We start from the raw sequence: 20,009 nt of genomic DNA on the forward strand, positions 1-20,009 counted from the left end.
TTATCTCAAGGGCAAGGCCAGTGGCATGACCCCACTTTCTGTTCTCTATGCATACCTTGTCCACATGGATAACCTGTGAACAGAGATGATGTCTAGCCACAAGAAGAATCAGCAATTGTGGGCCCGCTAGACCAAGGGTGCAGAACTTCAGGCCCAGAGGCCAATCTGTCCCTTCTTGGATCCCAATCTGGCCTTCTGGGATTGACTTGCATCATGCATGCCATACCAGTCACAGACAGATTTCCTTCAGGAGAAAGCTCGACTAGAGTACGCCCACACCTGTGTCTTCTACCTGAGTGACAGTGAGCCCTTTTGGGCTGCAGGAAGCTTTTAGGTTTGGATATTCAAAGAGCTACATTGTTCTATAACTTATCCTTTCCATTGGTGGCAGCCATCTTGGATATCCATGTCAGATTTGGATGACAGATGAAATTCAAGATGAAATTCAAGAATATTAGCCTGTGAAAGACCCTCACCTAGTGTTTGGTGCATTCCTCCATCGGGTAACAGTAATTACTAGAGCTGTGTACAAATGGTTTCTCAAACTTCTCCACCCTATTTGTGGGCAGGGAAACTAGGTGAACAATTTCACTAAATTTCTCTAGGGGGAGGAGAAATTCTCCAACTGTTTTGCACAGGTAGCGTTCACCATTGGCAGGTGAGGGCTCACTGTTGACAAGAACCCAGAACCCAATACATGAGCATGTCTCTAAAATGTTCTTTTCCTTTGAATTTCTTTTCAAAGCAATTTCTTCTCTATCAAATTGAATGAGAATAGTGTGTGTGTGTGCGCGCGTGCGCGTGTGTGTGTAGACACACACACACACACACACACATAGATGAGAAATATTCACCACAGTACTAGTAATTATGCTAAACTACCTAAGAATCATTTCAAGGCAAGCCCCTGCCAGTCTTCCTAGCTTCTGTTTCAGGCACGTGAAAAAGCAAACCCATCAGTATTTTATTCATGTTTGGAGGCTGAGAGTATTCATTTTGGATATGGAAAAAATGGCTGGCAGAAGGAGAAAGATTCCAGTCTTGGCAGCAAAGTGGATCTGCCTTGTGATCCCACTTCAGTGTTTGTGTTCATGTTGGATTGATTATTGGTTAGAAGGTCAGGGAAGTGTATCTCATTAATCCAGTTGCAGTTGCAGGGCCTTCCATTCCCGTCTCCCCTGCCCAATACTATAATGACAACAGTTAAGGCTGTTCCTTATTTTATACCTGGAAACAGTTTCCTGAGGAGTGAACCATTATATGCACAGCAGAATTTATGAATGTGTACATTTGCAAGTGGAGGAGAGGTGATCCTTTCCAGGTTACAACTCTGCTATATTTTACAGAGGGAAACTGCATTTGATACACGTGGGCACCAGTTTCAATTTCTATATTTAAAGCAGTTTTATGCCACTCGTCAGCCAAAATGGCTCCACAATCAATCAAAACAAGATAGGCCCTGCCTGCAGGCTTAAAATCTAAAAAGACATGACACAAAAGGAAAAAGAGATGAGGAGGGAAGAGGGGGGAAAAGTGGTCTTTCACCAGGGCTGCTGGAATGGCCATACTTCCCATTTTATCTCCCTCTGCCATAGTATGCATGCACATTTTGTGTTTTATTCTCTGAGCTGAGAGCTGCTGTGTTGTAGTGGTTAGAGTGACTGACAGATTGGAGATACCTGGGTGCAAAGGTGCTCATCAGCAGGTAACACCTGGGCAGCAGACTGAGAAGGCCACCTGGTCACAGTCTTCCTTACTATGGGGAGATGTGTGGTGTTTCTATTCACATTAGAGTCATTGTTGCTAAATTTGCATCTATATGTACAGATTAGCATATGCAAATCAGTGCCCTCTTCTTTTTTTTTAGTGATGCATTTCCATTTTTTGGTGATGCCTAAGTGGCCATTCTGCCAGGTGGGGCTTGGAAAGACACTTATCTGAAACCCAGAAGAGCCGATGCTGGTAGACTGGATGGACTGTTTAGACCCAGACTGATCATTGATTGGATTTGATATCAGACAGCTCCCAGATTCATTTTAGGAATGTGGTCTAGTCTGAAATGAGTCTTGGAGGCAGACTTCAGAAATCCAGTGTTCCCCTCACCTCATTTTCAGCTTCCGCCTCACCACTACTTTGCATTCCAGTCCTTAATTCTACATTATTTGCAAAGAGGGCTCTGAGACTGGTCTATGCTTAATACTCCTTTTCCCAGGGTTGACACTATCTGTGCCTTCTGAAATGGAAGCTGTTTTTATCTTCTCATCTTACTGTAACTACATTTTAGAAGACATCCTTCCTCTTAGGTGGAATGGGGAATTCCCCCCCCCCCTGCAAACCAGTTCTTACGCTCAGTGTTTTGTGCTGGTGCGTGAATTAAGGGTTTGAGTTGTGCCAAATTGTTCCTCCAGCTTCTTCAGCACTCTTTACATTTCCTGCGTGCTTTCCCCACAAATGAAATCATTAAATACACAACCCAAATGACTAGACCTGTCCCATAATCACATACATCTATAACCGACAGCACAAAAAGCTGAGATCGCAGCGACGCATGCTGCTTGCTCTGGCTTGTTCTTGCCGTCCTCCCCTCCCCCAAGTTTAAAGGTCAAGAAGAATATTTTTCTCTAATTTGACAGGCACACGAGAAATAACGTGACTCATTTGTGGTCAGGTAATTCACAAAGAAATCTATAAATCAAGCTAAGAGGAATATTAGATCATGCTCATATCTGAACCCATCTGGCTCGGTTCACGAAAGAAATCAATAAGAGACAGAATGCTCGGAATTATCAGTGATTTATGCCCTTGTATCCTGGGAGAGGAACATTTGCAGTTTTTAAGTCTCATCCACTAGGGATGGCCTGGTTGCCCAAGCAGTCACTTGGGGCCAGAAAATTGTTTTAAAGGCCCCAGTGACGCTGTGTGAAGTCCTGAGCGGTGTGTCCCAGGAGACTGTAGAATGTCACGGAGGATGTTTGTATGCTCCCTGCAAATCATGTGTTGTAGCTGCTTCAGCACAACATTGTGTCTTGGGCCACCCATGCATCAGGGTGCTTAGAGAGAGAGGGTGTTTGCAGTGGGAGCTCACAGCTCGTGGGGAGCCTGTGTCTGCCATCCCCCACATCTATGTGTGAGGGTAGTTTTTTATTTTTTAAAAAACTTCGTAGCATGAGCCGATCTGGAGCAGTGGCAGAAGTGGGGGTAGAGGAAGGGCCTGGAACATGCTTAGGCTCTGATCTGATTCTATAGATGACCCAACATTGTGTGTGTGTGTGGGGGTGCAATTGTATGCCAGTCTCAGAAAATTTTGTTGGCAGCCCTGCCTGCATCTGAAAACTACGTAGGTTGTGTTGGAGGGGGGAAAAGCCTGTTGTAGTTGTTTACAACAGAAAGAGCAGCTTTTGATCATAGCTAATGGGGGAGAGAGAGCTGCTGCTGTGTCATCTCTGAGTGATTCAGCACTCTCAGGCAGGGCCAGCCGTAGGGATGGGCAAGGCGGGTGCTTGCCCAGAGTACCAAGCTGAATGGGGTGCCAAGCTGAGCTTGGTGATTCAGTGTTTGTTGAGTGTTCTGTGTGCAGTGAGCGAGGGCAAAGGAAAGCGGTAAGCATCTTTAACGTTTCCCCGCAAAGTTCTACAGGTTGTTTGGGTTGTTTCAGGTGGTACAGAGTGGTAGGCGGCAGTATTGAAACCGAAACTCTCCCCACGACCTGACTATAAAAATGAACCCCCATCAATTAGCTTTATTTATTTATTTATTTATTTATTTATTAAATTTATTAATCGCCCATCTGACTGGTCACCCAGCCACTCTGGGCGATGTACAACCCACCATAAACAATTTAAAACAATAAAATTTTACCATAATTTTTTTTTTAAAAAAATACCCTAACCCACCCCAAATGCCTGCCTGAACAACCACGTTTTTAATGCACGACGGAAGCTCATTAAAGAGGGGGCATGGCGGAGTTCCCTAGGGAGGGAGTTCCACAGAGTGGGGGCCACCACAGAGAAGGCCCTCTCCCTCGTCCCCACCAGTCTAGCTGTCCTGGCTGATGGGACAGAGAGAAGGCCATCCGAGGCTGATCTTGTTAAGCGGCCTGTCTGGTGTTGCTGGAGGCGCTCCTTAAGATAGGCTGGGCTGGAACCATATAGGGTTTTAAAGGTCAAAACCAACACCTTGAATTTGGCCCGGAAAACAACTGGTAACCAGTGCAACTCCTTCAGCACTGGAGTGATGTGATCTCGCCGGCGGCTGCCTTTAATCAGGCGAGCCGCCGCGTTCTGTACCAGCTGCAGTTTCCGAACCGTCTTCAAGGGTAACCCCACGTAGAGCGCATTACAGTAGTCTAAACGAGAGGAGACCAGGGCATGTACTACCGATGGGAGCAGATGGTCGGGAAGGAAGGGGCGCAGCCGCCATATCAGATGGAGTTGGTACAGCGCTGTCCGGCTCACAGCTGACACCTGAGCCTCCATGGACAGCTGGGAGTCCAAAATGACCCCCAGGCTGTGGACCTGGTCTTTCAAGGGTAGCTGTACCCCATTCAACACCAGGTCAACATCCCCCAGCCTCCTCTTGTCTCCCACCAAAAGTACCTCGGTCTTGTCAGGGTTGAGCTTCAGCTTATTCCTCCCCATCCAGCCACTAACCGTCTCCAGACATTTGGACAGGGATTCTACGGCCAACCTTGGTGAAGATTTGAATGAGAGGTAGAGCTGAGTGTCATCCGCATATTGATGACACTGCACCCCAAACCTCCTGATGATAGCCCCCAGTGGCTTCACATAGATGTTAAATAGCATCGGGGAGAGGATGGAACCCTGTGGCACCCCACAAGTAAGTGGCCACGGGTCCGAAACCTCCTCTCCCAGTGCTACCCTCTGGTACCTGCCAGAGAGGAAGGACTGGAACCACCGCAATACAGTGTTTCCAATGCCCAACCCCTCCAGGCGGTCCAGGAGGATACCGTGGTCAACGGTATCAAAAGCCGCTGAGAGGTCGAGGAGAACAAGGAAGGAGCATTCACCCCTATCCAGAGCCCTCCTCATATCATCCACCAAGGCGACCAAGGCCGTTTCTGTCCCATGCCCAGGCCTGAAGCCCAACTGAAATGGGTCTAGATAATCAGTTTCTTCCAAGTGTGCCTTCAACTGCACCGCCACCACCCGCTCAATCACCTTGCCCCAAAATGGCAGATTTGAGACTGGGCGAAAGTTGTTCAGAACTTGAGGATCCAAGGAGGGCTTCTTTAAGAGCGGTCTTATCACTGCCTCCTTGAGGGCTGATGGCATCACTCCCTCCTCAAGGGAGGCGTTCACCACCGCCTTGATCCCCTCACCCAGTCTCTCTCTGCAGCTCATAATGAGCCAAGATGGGCAAGGATCAAGTAAGCAGGTGGTTGGCCTTACAGATGAAAGCACCTTGTCCACTTCATCAGGAGGAAGAAGCTGGAACCGATCCCACAAAACCGGTTTGCCACAGGCCGCCTCTTGCTCACTAACTGTATCCACAGTGTGCAGAATAACACACCTAATCTGATCAATTTTATCTGCAAAGTGCCTTGCCAAAGCCTCACAGGAGGCCTTAGAATGCTCCAGTGGTTCCGGAGCCACAGGACCGACCAGGCTCCGGACCACTTGGAACAGCCTCCTGGGGCAGCACTCTGCAGACGCGATGGAACATAACTTTAAGGTATGTTCCCTTTTCAATTTCCATTTTAATGTCATTTATTCTCAAAAAAATCAGCAGGATGCAACTTTACTTGAGACATTACCAAGCACTATAAGAACTACAAATACTATACAGCTCTATAGATAATAATAGAATAAATTGAAGGTGACTGAGGGAGCACGGAAGGGGCATCTCACCTAGGGTGGTATTTCTCCTAGGACCAGCCCTGCTCTTAGGGTCAAACTAGGCCTGACGTGGGAGCTCGATGGTTAGAACCCTGCTTTCTTTTTCGGTTATTAAAACAAGTCATGGGGAGAGGGGAAATCCAGAGCAGAGTCACAGTACCTGGGAAAGGGGTTTAAGCCTTTCCTTTTTTGCTATTTCTCCACTGAAAATCCCCTTCCCATCAGCTTCTGTTTCACCCATTGGTAACGTTGCATCTCATTTGACCTCTGCAGTATGTTGGTTTGCTTTCTTCCAGGTATTGCTACTTTGGGGGTTGCTAAGAAACAGAATAGTTCTCTAGAGGGTCCTGAGGTCAGGCATTTGTTGGGCCCTTAAGAAAAGCGTCCACCTCCCCAAAGGCACCACCGTCCTCACTTTGCTTTTTAAATGGGCCACTCAGAAAGCTGGGAGGGCGTGTGACTGAGTTCTTGCCCTTTCCAAGTTAAGGGGACCCACTGAATGTGACTTGTTTGAGCCCCACCCCCCAACCTGAGGCTACACTGAATAGAATTTGCCTAAATTTCCACAGGACCTTGGGTTGGGTCCTTCCCAAATGTGGGGATAACAGTGTAAATACAACAATTACGCACGGTCTGCTTTCCTTCAGAGTTTGCCATTATTAGTTTCCCTAATCCTCACACCTGAAAAATGTATGGTCCAAATTTAATCCTGCCCCATGTCACATCAGACACTGAAGCTTTTGATCCACTTCAGAATGTGCAGGATTTATTTGAAAGCTTTTTGACGTACGCCTCACATCTCTCAACTTAATAAAAATCTCCAGCTGGCCTCGAGTTCAGCTTTCCCAAGAGGCAAAATGAAAAGTGCCAAATTGTCTCGCCGTATTCTGGTCATGCCCAGGAGATAGAGGCAGAAATAGGCAGGTGGAGGGTGAGAAATTCTGCCAAGCAATTAGTATATGGGAAAGTGGGATATCTGAGAGGAGGAGGAAGGATGGCGGGTGAAGAGAGACAGACACCTGGGAAAAGAGGGCTGGTGCTGCAAGTGGGGGCGGCGGAAGGAGAGAAATGTAAACAGCAAAGAAATAGAAGCCTCTGCTTTATATGAAATGTAAGTTGAAAAAAGTTTTGAATCACCAGAGGAGTGATATTTCTAGTATATAACCTTTCCAGAATTGATATGGGAATCAAAGAAATTCATTGGTGTAACAGCGACATTGGATCAATGTGCAAGGAGACAGGACCAGCCCGAGACATTTTGCTGCCTGAGGCAAAGGCGAAAATGGTACTCATGGACAAAAGCTGACCAGACTGGCAGTTGAATCTCATTCACTGCCTATCAAAGGGGCCATACACCAGGGGTGTACTGTCTGAAAGTGGCAAAACACAGAGCCAGCATGGGTGACCTGACATTGGTTCCAGCCAATTTATGATCCCACGGCGTGCCAAAAAGATGGGAGAGCTCCAATCCTAAGGAAGGCAGACGTTGATCTTACAGAGTTCAGAGCTTAAGGAAGCCTCTTTCCCATCAAATCTAGCAGGACCAGACTGCCAGAGACCCACATCTCAACCAAAGTTGTAGGGAATTGTTTTAAAGGGCACTAAGATAGTTTGCAGCTTCTCAGTTGGACCTTCTGCCTATGCTGCTGGGGACCTTTGAAGAGCAAACTGTCCTGGGTGATGGGTAGCCCAATTCATACTCCAAAGATTTTAGCTGGCGCCTCTTACACCCAGGTTTAGAACTCAGTGGAAATTCATCCTCCTCTTAAGAGAAGTTTTTGGGAAATTGCAGGTCCCTCAGACTGAAGTTCTGTGAGACCTCCTAGGCCAGTATTCTCCAGACTGGTACCCTCTAGATGCTTTGGACTTCAACTCCCATCAGCCCTATCCAACATGGCCAGTGGTCAAGAATCCTGGGAGTTGTAGTTCAAAACATCTGGAGGGCACCAGGTTGGAGAAGGCTGTCCTAGGCAAACAGTCATGGCTTGAAGACAACTTTAGGAAAGAATTACTCAACAGCACTTTCAAATAGCATCCCAAACACCAAGCCTCTGGGTATCTAGTCAGAAGCATGCACATCATGTCTACTCAAAAGTAAGCTGGACAAGTCCCTGCATGACTGCTCAGAAGCAAGCAGGACAAGGCTCAGAAAGAAGTAGGATGGAATCACTTACCACCCCAATAGGAAAATCCTCTTATTTCCAATCAGCAGATGCCTTCCCCTGCTAAGCATGGAGAAAGGGAGCCTTTTTCAGAGCTAAGCAGGAGAAGGCTCTTATCTCTGATCTGCTGACTGGAGATAAGAGCTTTTCCCCTCTGTGGCTGAGGGGGCAGAGCCAAGGGCAGGGGAAGAAGCAGCCAGGACAGATGGGGAACCCCTGTGGGCCTTACCAGAGGCTGGAGGTTTGCCATCCCTGGTCTGACGAGTCAAAGGGGGTGGGGTTTACGGAGAGAGGTGAGGTCTGCATGCAGCTCTTGGGCCACAGTTTCCCCATCCTTGGTGTAACTGATCATCCGTGCGGGATGGGATGTCATATCCCCCAGACAGGGTTGTTACCCATATTGCAGATGTCCAGATCCAGATAGCAAGGTTTGCATTGTGCACAAGCCAAATGTGTTAATCAAATACCTGTTTGCAAAATGAGATGGGTAACTAAGTGTAGCGAATGAGTGGGATTTTCACACAGATTCATGATGAAATGGTTCTAAATGAACAAAAGGCTGGATGTGCCTGATCTCGTCTGATCTTGGAAGCTATTCAGGGTCAGCCCCGGTTAGTACTTGGATGGGAGACTGCCTGGGAATCAGGCTTCTTGCACTGAGCAGGGGCTTGGACTCGATGGTCTTGTAGGCCCCTTCCAACCCTATGATTCTATGATTCTAAACCAGAGTAAGAAGAACCTAAAAATAAGGTCTGAGCTAAGGTTTTGTAAACTGTAGTAGTAGTAATAGGAGGAGGAGGAGTAAGTTTATAACAACAACAACAACAACAATAATAATAGATGTATATACTGTTCACCATGTTTAAAAAATATCTCTAAGGGGTTAATGTATTTTCATATGTTGCTGTATCATCATGGGTCACTTTACTCATGAAGAAATACACAGGGCCCACCCACTCTTCCAAGACATGGCCTTAGTAAACATTTCAGGGGTAAGAGTGAAGTGTGTTTGTGTGTATATGTGAAGAGAAGAGGGGAAGAGTGGAAATGCCTCCCCTATCACACATTTGGAAAATACTGGTTGAGTGTTTTTGTCATACCTATTTGGATCTAGAAATACTTTCAGAATACAGGAACACAGGAAGCGTGAGCATGAATAAAGATGTGGTACACCCAGAGATTTTAAAAAATGTAATCCTGTTTCCTTCGACTCTTGGTATATTTCCAAAACACTCGGTCAAGCATGGAATATCCAAGCATCTCTTCCTCAAAGTTTAGAGAAATTTCTCAATCTGTTTCCAGTATAGTGAATACTGACTGGCTATTGAAATGACACTTCGTTCCCTGAGACAAGAGAAGGGCAAGAAAAATGAAAACATCCATATGTACTGTTCATTTCCCACAGAAGAAAACCTGGAAATGAATTGTGTGTGTACTCTCCCTCCAGCCCCAGTGCGGACACGCGTGCGCACACGCACACACCCCCATCTTTACAACCAGAGAAAGGCCATTTCTCTGTGATGCTGCTGGTTGTATTGTAAGCATGTTGAAGATGCAAGTGTGCAAGAATTTGTGGCTGGGACTGATCGTATCAAATCATATATAAATATAGCTGCAAACTTACACATACTATGTAGGTCAGTTCAGGGTATCGATTTTTATTAGATCTCTTCTTCAGAATATATTATGGGCACTGCTTGATTCTGTTATTATGAGTGCTGTAAGAACAACAGTGCCATAAAAAATAATGTAGTTCTCCCTGTCCTCTCTGTCAGCTCACCCCAAGGGCACCATCCATTAAGAGATTCTCCTGCACCATCCCCACTGAAACGAATGGAGTTGCGCAAGAGCTGTGCAGAACCTGCACAGTAGAGATTGTGCAGGAAAACTGTCTAGTGCTTGGTGCACTACTGGCTGATTTATTTCCTTATATTTTAGGGATTTTTTTCTGCCTAGAAAGTAGGGGGTTAAGGAACATTGCTTTTTGGTACAAAAATGTCATTTTATTCAATATTTTGCTGGGGTCATTAAAATCTGAAGGCTTCCCCCCTCCCATTAAATGCAGCAAAATACCTTCTATCAGGACTTCCTTAATTGGTATCCTTCTGCATTGTAGATATGCCCTCTGTAAACTTTATTCTGAGGGTGGGCAGACATCAGGCTTGCAAGATCTACTTGGCTTTTTCCTAGAACGCTGAGGTCTACCAGCCAGAGCCCAGGTGCAAAATAGTGGTGTGGCCAAGCAGTCATATGCAGTGGCGTCGTGGTAAATTTTGACATGCAAGCATTCATCATAACAGTCCCCATAGCCATGCCTCCAAGGAGAGTCCAGAAATGCAGGCCTCTGTGTTGATCCATATCAACAGACCACTTCTAGTTTTATTTACGGATGTATGAGAATTTTGTTTCATTTTGCAAATCACTAAAAAAAGTCCCATTCACAGAGCTGAATGTGAACGTGAATATGTTCTCTGAAAATCTTCTCCAAAAATGTTTGCAAATTTCCGAACTTGCATTCACATCCACAAAATGCGCACTTTAAAAAATGCACAATTTTTAAAATGTGCAACTTTTAAATGCCCAACTTTATGTTGGGCATTTTTAAAGTTGTGAATTTTAAAAACATTCTTATTTTCATGCTTTAGTCAATGGGGGGAAAGTGCATTTTTGAAAAATGGACACTTTTCCCTGTTTGAATTAACAGAAACTCAAAACAGATCACAAATGAGAACGGGAGGGAGCTGAACTAAGCTTTGAAGTAAAATTTGGAAAACTGTAGCGAGCTTGAGCATCCCTGCTTCTCTCATCCCTAGTTTATTTTTACCAGGAGCAGGTCTTTTGTATAGCTCATGGGTTTTAATTACCCATTCAAGACCAACCCCCCCCCCAAATATTTTGCATTACAACAGGGAATAATATATTATTCTTGGGAAAATTAATCTCCCCCCCCCCACAGCTACTGCAAGGATTGCAGCCAAGCTCAGAGGGAATTCTGAGGCGGGTGGCAGGTGACTTCAGCATCTCTGCAATTCAGATGTGCCAGTGCTGTGCCCCATGAGCCCTGCCTCTGCTGTACCACTGGCCATGTCATTGATTTATTTATCCCATTTCTACACTGCCCACGAGCCGAAGCTATCTGGATGGTTCACAAAAATTAAAACCACAAAGTTCAGCATAAAACAATAGAAAATATGAAAGCTTAAAACTACAGTGTAAAACCAGAATAAACCTAGCAGCATTGACCAGGGGGTTGGACGCGATGGTCTTATAGCCCCCCACCCCCACCCCAACCCTACTATAATTCTATGATTCTCTGAAAACAGCGGAGCTAAAAGACTAGAGTGCTAAAATGCTGGGAAAATAGAAAGATCTTCACCTGGCACCGGAAGGAGTACAATGTAGGTGCCAGGCCTACGTAGGTGCCAGGCGAACCTCTCTAGGGAACTCATTCCATGGCTGGAGTGCCACAGCAGAAAAGGCCCTCTTCCTGGTAGCCACCCGCCTGCCCCGACATGCATGTTCACACTGGGGTTCCCACACAGGTCCCCCCTTAAATCAGAAATTTGTCTAAAAATGGGGAATAAGAGTGCTTTACACTTGTTGACATTTTTTAATTGTTTTGGCAGGCATCAAATGTGAAATCTCATAAGCTGTCAGCTGTCAAATCTGATAGCATTACATGTCACAGTCAACTGCTAAATACCAAATCTTGAAATAAAATATGATACGATACGTATCGTAAATAAAATATAATAGAAAAATCAAATCCATCTGAAAATTTTCAAGATTCAGGGAATATCTATACTGTATTGTGCATGTGGCAGTGAAGCCTCTGGAACTGACTGGCCGAGCTGCTGTGGTGGCATGGAATGTTCCGTTGTTGCAGGAACTGAACAGTTTGCAGGCCAGCTTCTGTGGGGGAAATGAAAGTAGTCAGTTTGGTTGGGATTGGAACTTTATTACATGGGAGCAGGATGAGGTGATCCCAGGACAAAAGGAAGTTAAAAGGATGGAGCCCAGAGGTGAAGATGCTGTAGTAAGGGTGTTGGTTAGGGAGTAGACTGAGGAAGAAGTACCTGAAAGAAGGAAAGTGGAGAGAATGAGACTTGAAGAAGTGGGCAAAGGAAGTAGGGATGTCAGAGAATTCCACCACGGATCTCAGTGAAGCTGAATGCCAGTACATCTGTAGCAGAACGAAGCCCCCCGCCCCACCACCCCATGAAAGGTGCGTGAAACGGAGCACTTACCTGGTGGCGTCCACACTGCTTTGCGAATGGCGGCCACATCTGCGGCCACCATTCGCTTCACCGTTTAGGCTGTGATAGGCTATGTAAATACTTAAGTATCCTATCACAGCGAATGCAGGGACGCCATCTGCGTCCCTGCAGAGGCCGTGATAGGCTACGTAAGTATTTACGTAGCCTATCACAGCAAAAAAAGGGAATGCAAATGGCGGCCGCCGTAGCCGCCGCCATTTGCGTTCCTGTTATTTTTGCCGTGATAGGCTACGTAAATATTTACATAGCCTATCACGGCCAAAAACATGAACGCAAATGGCGGCCGCCGTAGCCACTGCCATTTGTGTCCACTGGCTCCAGACGCCTGCGAATGCACCTGGCTGGCGACTCTGTGGAGTTGCTGTGGAGTGGAGCCGGCCGGGTTAGGATTTTGGGGGGAAGTGCGGAGCGCCTCCCCCCCACCGCGAATCACCCCTGCGAAAAGGTAAGTGACTTTCGTACATCCCTAAAAGGAAGCAATTGACTGGAGAAGGAACTCTAAAGAAACCACACAGTGCTTGTCTGCTATAGAGGGTGAGAGGTGGAGACAGGAGTGGTAGGGAGGCTAGTCAACAGACAGGGTGGCCCATGGAAATTGCTGCTGGGACTCAGCCTGATGGGGATTCTGTCAATTGTGGCTTTTATTTTCACTGAAATACTGTGACTTGGCAACCCAAACAGGGCAGCAAGGACCAAAAAGGAGACTGAATTTCACATATTGTTCTACAGTACCAACCAGCCAGTTCAAATATGGAGAATATTTGATGTTGACATTTATAAAGGAGGATTTTGAGGGCCATGTTTGGGAGTTCAGTTGCTTCAGCACTGCCAGTGCAGAGGTAGTTTGCTGTGATGAGTTCTCACAGCTGTCACATTCAAGGAAGAATAATTTGGTGGTCTTCAATTGGAATGGGATGCTATTTCCCCGATGGAGAGATCATCCTTTCCATCTTGTTCAGCCGGTGGTATTTGCTCATTGCAGTGAGATTGGCAGGCTTTTTCCTAATGACAAGGTCCTTCTGCCCTGGAGGTCACCATCATTATTTCTTTGTCAGGCAGCTCTTCTGCAAGGATTAACCTGTTCGAAGGCGTGCTATATATGAAATGTTCCACTATGAAAATACAGCAGTGGCCTTTGGCTTTTCCAGCAGAAGAAAAATCTCTCAGTGGTGCAAAGGGCGGGGGGAGGGTTGGATGAGATGGAGGAGGAGCATTTCTCCCCCTACCCTGCAGAGCTACAAGCATTAATTGGTTTTATCTGTAGATTAATTAACTAAAGCTTGAATAGGAGTTGTGCAAAGGCATGGGGCTTGTGCAGGAAAATGTCCCACTAGATAGTCCTGCCCACTCTGCTGCCAGACAATCTCTCTGGCTGAACTGGCATTTTCTGGGGTGGTCTTCAACACCCCCCCAGAAAATGCCTTTGCCAGCTTAGCCAGAAGCCACTTCTGTGGGACTTAAACGTTCATGCCAGAGTCACCTTGGTTGGGCTGGCTCAGGACTTCATGGTCATCATGACAACCATGGGGCTGATGACCCAATGCATATTCAGGTCATACTCTCATGGGTTGTGTGGGATTACGCCTCAGGATGCTTGTTAGGGTAACCACATGCCCTGTCATGCTCTCCCTGGAGGATTCTTTAGAGCAGACCTGGAGCTCCCTGAGCCAAACCTCGCAGAGTAGCAGCTGGTGTGGAGAGACCTTGTTGAGACAGATCAGGGCTCCTGGGCCAAGGTGGCAGTTGAACCTTCTCCTTAGGGATGGGAGAACCAGGGATACTCGTTTGAATGGGAAAAGTGTGCATTTTCCAAAAGTTGTGTGTTTTCAAAGTTCTGCATTTTTTAAAAATGCACACCTTAAGTTGTGCATTTTTAAAGTTGTGCATTTTTAAAGTTGTGCATTTTAAAAGTTCACTTTTTTTAAAGTGCACATTTTGCAAGCACAAATTTTTTTAAAGTGCACATTTTGCAAGCACAAATGCCTGAAAGCCTTCAGTTGTAGGCTTAGCTTGCTGGAATGAGGTCTGTGTATCAGCTCTCAGGTGAATGTATTACAGTGGTCCCATGCTTACCTTCAGGGTCATTACCAGAGAGTTGCATTGGGAGACTTCTGCTCAGCTTCATGGCAGTTGTGCTGTGGAGTTCTGCAAGGTTCCATCTCATCTCCTATTCTAGTTAACATTTGTGTGATGAAACTGCGGGTGAGGGCCATCTGGGGATCTTGAGCATGGTGCCACCAAGATTTGGATGACACCCACCCATCCATTCCCTTTGAGTCAAGAGAGGCTGTGAAAGCGCTGGACAGGTGCCTGGAGGCAGTGGTGGGCTGGATCAGGGCTGGTAAACTGAAGTTAAATCCTGATATGACAGAGGCTCTCTGTGTAGGTGATTTCCAGGTTCAGGAATTAGGTAGATAGCCTGTCCTGGAAGGTGTAGCATTCCCCCTGGTAGAGCAGGTACAGAGCCTGGGAGTAGCCCTCAATCCAAAGATGGGACTGGAGGCCCCAGTTGCCTCAGTGGCAAGAAGTGCTTATGGCCAGACACAGCTGTTCTGGACCAGGATAACTCAGCAGCAACAGTCCATGCTCTAATAACTTCCTGAGTGGATTACTGCAATGCTGTCTATACGGGGCTTCTCTTGAAGATAGTCTGGAAGCTGCAACTGGTGCACAGTGCTGCTACCTGTGTGTTGGCAGGGGCAGTGAGATGTGAAGTTATCATACCAGTATTGAAATATTGGCTGCCAGTGTGTTACTGGTCCCAATTCAAAGTCTTAGTACTAGTGTACAAAGCCCTAAATAGCTCAGGGCCCAGATGCTTGAAGGAACACCTTGCCCAATACCAACCAACCTGGGATTTAAGATGTGATCCATGGTGATACCACATGTGGCAGGGCCTTCTTGGTGGTGGCAACCTGGCTCTAGAACTCCCTTCCAGTAGAGATTAGGCTGTCCCCATGTGGTTACAATTCAGGTGCCACTTAAAGACAAAGTTAATTGTGTTGGCTTCTGGGATATGGGCAAGTGTTCTATCGGTTTTTTCATTGAGTCTGTTGATGATGGTATTGTATTTTATTATATATTTATAATTGTAGAGTTATGATTTTAATATTTATGTCAGGTGTAGGCGACTGTGGAAGGTCTGGGGGACATTTTGCCTTTTGGATCCCCCCAAGCCATGGTGAGCCTCGCCATCTGCAGGGCACCCCAAAAAACATTTTAAAAAGAGAGAAAAGCACCCGCTTGCCACAAAAATTTGGTGGCAAACTACTCCATTACAATATAGACCGCTACAAGGGTTACATTTAGCTTGTTTCCAAAGTAAACGTAACCCTTTCAGTGCATTGTAGCAGCTATGGAGTGCTGAAACTGTCAAATTTAGCTTGCAAAAAAGCTATATTTGGCTGCTTCAGAGCTCTGTAACCGGCCGCTATGGATGCCATTTTTTGGTTCCCCCCTTTTTTTGGATGTGGTGGGGGCTGCTTGCAAGCTGTGTGTTGCCCCTGGTTTATATGGTATACTGTGTTTCATGTAGGTTGTTCACCACCCTGGATGCTTTGTGAGGAAGGGCAGAATATCAATCAATCAATCTAATAAATAAATAAAAATTTTGCCCTTTAGTTGATGGAGAACAATTTAAAACAGTCAGGGCAGATTTTAACTGGTTATGAGTTTAGAAGTGTACTTTTATTTTTGAGGTTCTTCTGTGTCACAGTGATGGGGAAGTATATTCAAGACGTTTTTTCCTTACTGAATAATGGCTCAATTCTGGCAGCAGGCCAAATGGTGGCTCAAGCTTCCAAACACAGAATAGCAAACCAGCTGCTCGTCTCCTTTTGCTTCCATCCTCTTAGTTCACTCCTGTCTCCACGGCACAGCAGTCCCTGGAGGCAGAGCAATGTCTGTCATTGTGGGTTGCCAGTTCAGATATCATGCAAAACTATAGTTACGCTTCCTTAACCATGGTTTGTCATTTTATTTGCCTTGAGCCAAAGTGTACCTTTTAAATTGCAAGATCATTTCTGTTACTTGCCATGTCTCAGAAAGGTACCTATATTGAGGTTTTTTGTAATCTCTGTCTGTTTAATCGCATCCAGTTACCTACTTGATTAATCGGCTAAAAGGGTTAGTATTCAGTTGACGAAAAGCCCCAGTTTTTTTGTGTGTGCATGAAATCAAGTCTTCTCCTCTTTGCTCTTGAGCTTCTGAGAGACTCATCAATAAAACACAGAGATGGGTGTTCTGGGGCCCATCATCAGTTTATTTTGGACAGCAAATAAACATTCTCGCCCTTCAAAAGCTGATAATTCCATTTGCTCATTTCACCCATATGTTCCACAAAAGGTGTTGCTGTCTTTATTGTGTGTCTGTAGTTACGACAGTTTCCAGATTGTTTCCTTGGCAAGTGAAACAGCCATGGTAGAATTTCCTGCAGGACTTCCTCCCTGTCCCAGACAACTGTCAGGGAACTGGAGGATCAAAACAGACTTGGCTTGGCTGGGACCAGAAAGCCAGGAGGGTGTTTCCCTCCCACTTTGTTAGGGCACTTGAAGGAAAGAATAAGGAGTAGAAGGCTAAGGTCCTGGAGGCACCCTTCCACCAAAACCCCCATATCCACCGTATCCCTCATTTGCTACTAGGCTGACAACATGTGGGTTAGGTTGTATTAGGGTGGCCATGGGTCCTATTTTACAGAGGACAGTCCTCTATTTGAAAGGCTGTCCAGTGACAGTCATATTTTGAACAGACACACAGGGCACGTGGTCAGTCTCCTTCATTATGGTGAGATGTACTGTATTTCTATTTAAAACATTGTTATTATGTCTAAATTTGCACCTATATGTATAAATTTGCATATGCAAATCTGTGTCTTCTTTTTTAGCAATGCATAAGAGGCCACCCTACACCTCCTTCAACCACTGCTGCCATGCCAGCTTTCAGAGACTGAGATGCTTGAGCTAGAAACTACTTTGTCTGGGACTGGGTCAAGTGAACTACCATGTGGCAGGACCAGTGGCCTTTAGATAGAGGACTGTCCTCTTCCAGCTCTCCAAAACAGAGGACCGTTCTCTGTAAAATAGGACTCATGGCCACCCTAGGGAGACATAGAGTAATTACGGAAAAATGCATTTATTTATTTATTTCTATACCGCCCAATAGCTGAAGCTCTCTGGGCGGTTCACAAAAATTAAAACCAAACAGTACACAATAAAACAATTTAAAATATATAGAACATTAAAGCCACAATATAACAATGCAACCACAATAAATCCTAGCAGCAGTGCAGGAGTTTAAAATACAGATTTAAAACAGCAAAGCTAAAAGTTCAGAAAGCTAAAATGCTAAAATGCCTGGAAGAATAAAAAGGTCTTCACCTGGCGCTGAAAGGAATACAATGTAGGTGCCAGGCAAACCTCGCTAGGAAGCTCATTCCAGAGCCGGGGTGCCACAGCAGAAAAAGCCCTCCTCCTAGTAGCCACCCGCCTCACTTCCTTTGGCAGGGGCTCACGGAGGAGGGCCGCTGATGATCTTAAGGTCCGGGCAGGCACATATGGGAGGAGGTGATCCCAAGCCGTTAAGGGCTTTAAATGTTAATACCAGCACTTTGAATCGGGCCTGGAAATGGACTGGCAGCCAGTGCAGCTGGAAAAGTACTGGCATAATATGAGCTTGCAGGCCAGTCCCTGTTAACAATCTTGCTGCCCTATTTTGGACCAGCTGAAGTTTCCGGACCGTTTTCAAAGGCAGCCCCACGTATAGCGCATTGCAGTAATCCAGACGAGAAGTTATCAGAAGTTATGGATCACTGTAGCTAGGCTCTCTCTGTCCAGATAAGGGCATAGTTGGTATACCAGCCTAAGCTGATAAAAAGTGCTCCGTGCCACTGAGTTCACCTGTGCCCCAAGTGACAGTTCTGGATCCAAAGCACCCCCAAACTACGAACCTGATCCTTTAGGGGGAGTGCAGCCCCCTCCAGAACAGGTTGAATATCACCTAGCCGGGCAGACGAACCATCCACTGTCATTGTTTCTGAACCATTGGGCATTTGCCTTCCAACATCTAAGATCCAGAAGCAGCATTAGCAGATGCGTTTAAAATGTTGTTGTTGTTGTTCAGTCGTTCAGTCGTGTCCGACTCTTCGTGACCCCATGGACCATAGCACGCCAGGCCTTCCTGTCCTGCGCTCTCTCCCGGAGCGTGCTCAAGTTCATATTCATTGCATCCGTGATGCTATCTAGCCATCTCATCCTCTGTCGTCCCCTTCTCCTTTTGCCTTCAGTCTTTCCCAGCATCAGGGTCTTTTCCAGGGAGTTTTCTCTTCGCATTAGGTGGCCAAAATATTGGAGCTTCAGCTTCAGTATCTGTCCTTCCAATGAGCACTCAGCATTTAAAATGCCTTCAGGTCAAATAATGCAGACTTGCAGCTCACTCACAAAACTGGCTCTAGTTTCAGGTAGTGAGTTGTGCATAGCATCTGACAGGTGTATCCCTCATGTGCATAAAAAAAGATGCAGCCAGCCAGTTCAAGTGAGCTCAGGTGAATCCTACATCTACCCATAGGTACACGTGTGGATGTCTTCCTTCCAGGGAAGGGCATGCTGGATTTTGGTCGATTTTGTCCTCCTGTGATTTTGATCTGACTGGCAATCTTGCTTTGGCTGGAAGCCTGTGGAGCTGATGTTTGCTCAGTGTTTGCATGCGGCTGTGACTTTGCATCCAGCTACTTAAGCCCACTATATGCAGAGTCACAGCTCCTTGAGTGCCCAGCTGTAAAGTGAATGCTCGGCTCACCTTCTTTTTTTTGTCCTCCACCATTAATTAAATCTGCTCTTTCCTCCTGGGTGACAATTAAACATCTGCAGGATGTGGGGAGCTTTAGCACCGGGCAGGGAAGGAGAACTCTGCATCTTTCTGTTCTTGGCATAATTGCTTGGTTTTTAATGAGGAAGGGTGTGTTTGGGGGGGTTGTGCTGAATGTCTAACTATTGCTGCCATGGCTTGCGGGATTATTTGCATATCACTTCATCAAGTTAAAAAGGGTGTGAAAATGCCACACTCGTTTTCTGTCCCTATGCTAGGTTTTAATGAAGGATAAAGTTTCTCACTAATGACGGTAGGGAAATTAGTTTCAAATCCCTGAGGACTCATGAAAGAAGCACCAAGGATATCAAAAGGACAAAGAGAAAGAAAAGGAAAAAAATTGAGGCACCAGATATCAGGAAGGATGTCTGTTGTCGTGCAAGAGCCCAATGAGTTTGGTCTTTTTATATAAATAGAAATATAAAAATCAGGTAACTCTGTTGGCTGCTCAGAAAGGATTACTGATGTTGCACTGGCCAATAACTAATGCTAACAAGTGCACCATTCATAATCAGTCTCCGACTTTGCTAATATATAAGGACTACTGTGTGGTGTGTGTTTTTTTAACTGCTGCTTGTTGTCTTAAATACATCTTGGCAGGGCTGGCATTAAGGGTTGGCGTGGTTAGCACCTGCTGATGGCCCACATGCCAGCAGGGGGTCTACTGATGAGACCCCCTGGCTTTGCTCTCCTGGCAATCAGAAGAAACATGACTTCCGATTAGTGCTAGAGATAGATCGGAAGAAGTTCTGGCTTCTGCATTTTCAGAAGGAGAGTGGCCATATTTGCACCAGGCAAGATCTAGCTCAGCCTCCCCCGACCTGGTGCCCTCCAGATATGTTGTACCACAAGTC

The 20,009-nt window shown here is 45.9% G+C and overlaps 1 protein-coding gene across 1 annotated transcript in view; it reads left to right on the top strand.

Moving 5' to 3' along the window:
- Positions 1–20,009, top strand: part of CHST8 (carbohydrate sulfotransferase 8) — a 456,314-nt gene that overhangs the window by 52,676 nt on the left and 383,629 nt on the right. The window lies entirely within an intron of this gene.

This window comes from Heloderma suspectum, chromosome 8, assembly GCF_057233095.1.
Source record: "Heloderma suspectum isolate Gila_16-S chromosome 8, 16-S_ref, whole genome shotgun sequence".
NCBI classification, from domain to species: Eukaryota; Metazoa; Chordata; class Lepidosauria; order Squamata; family Helodermatidae; genus Heloderma; species Heloderma suspectum.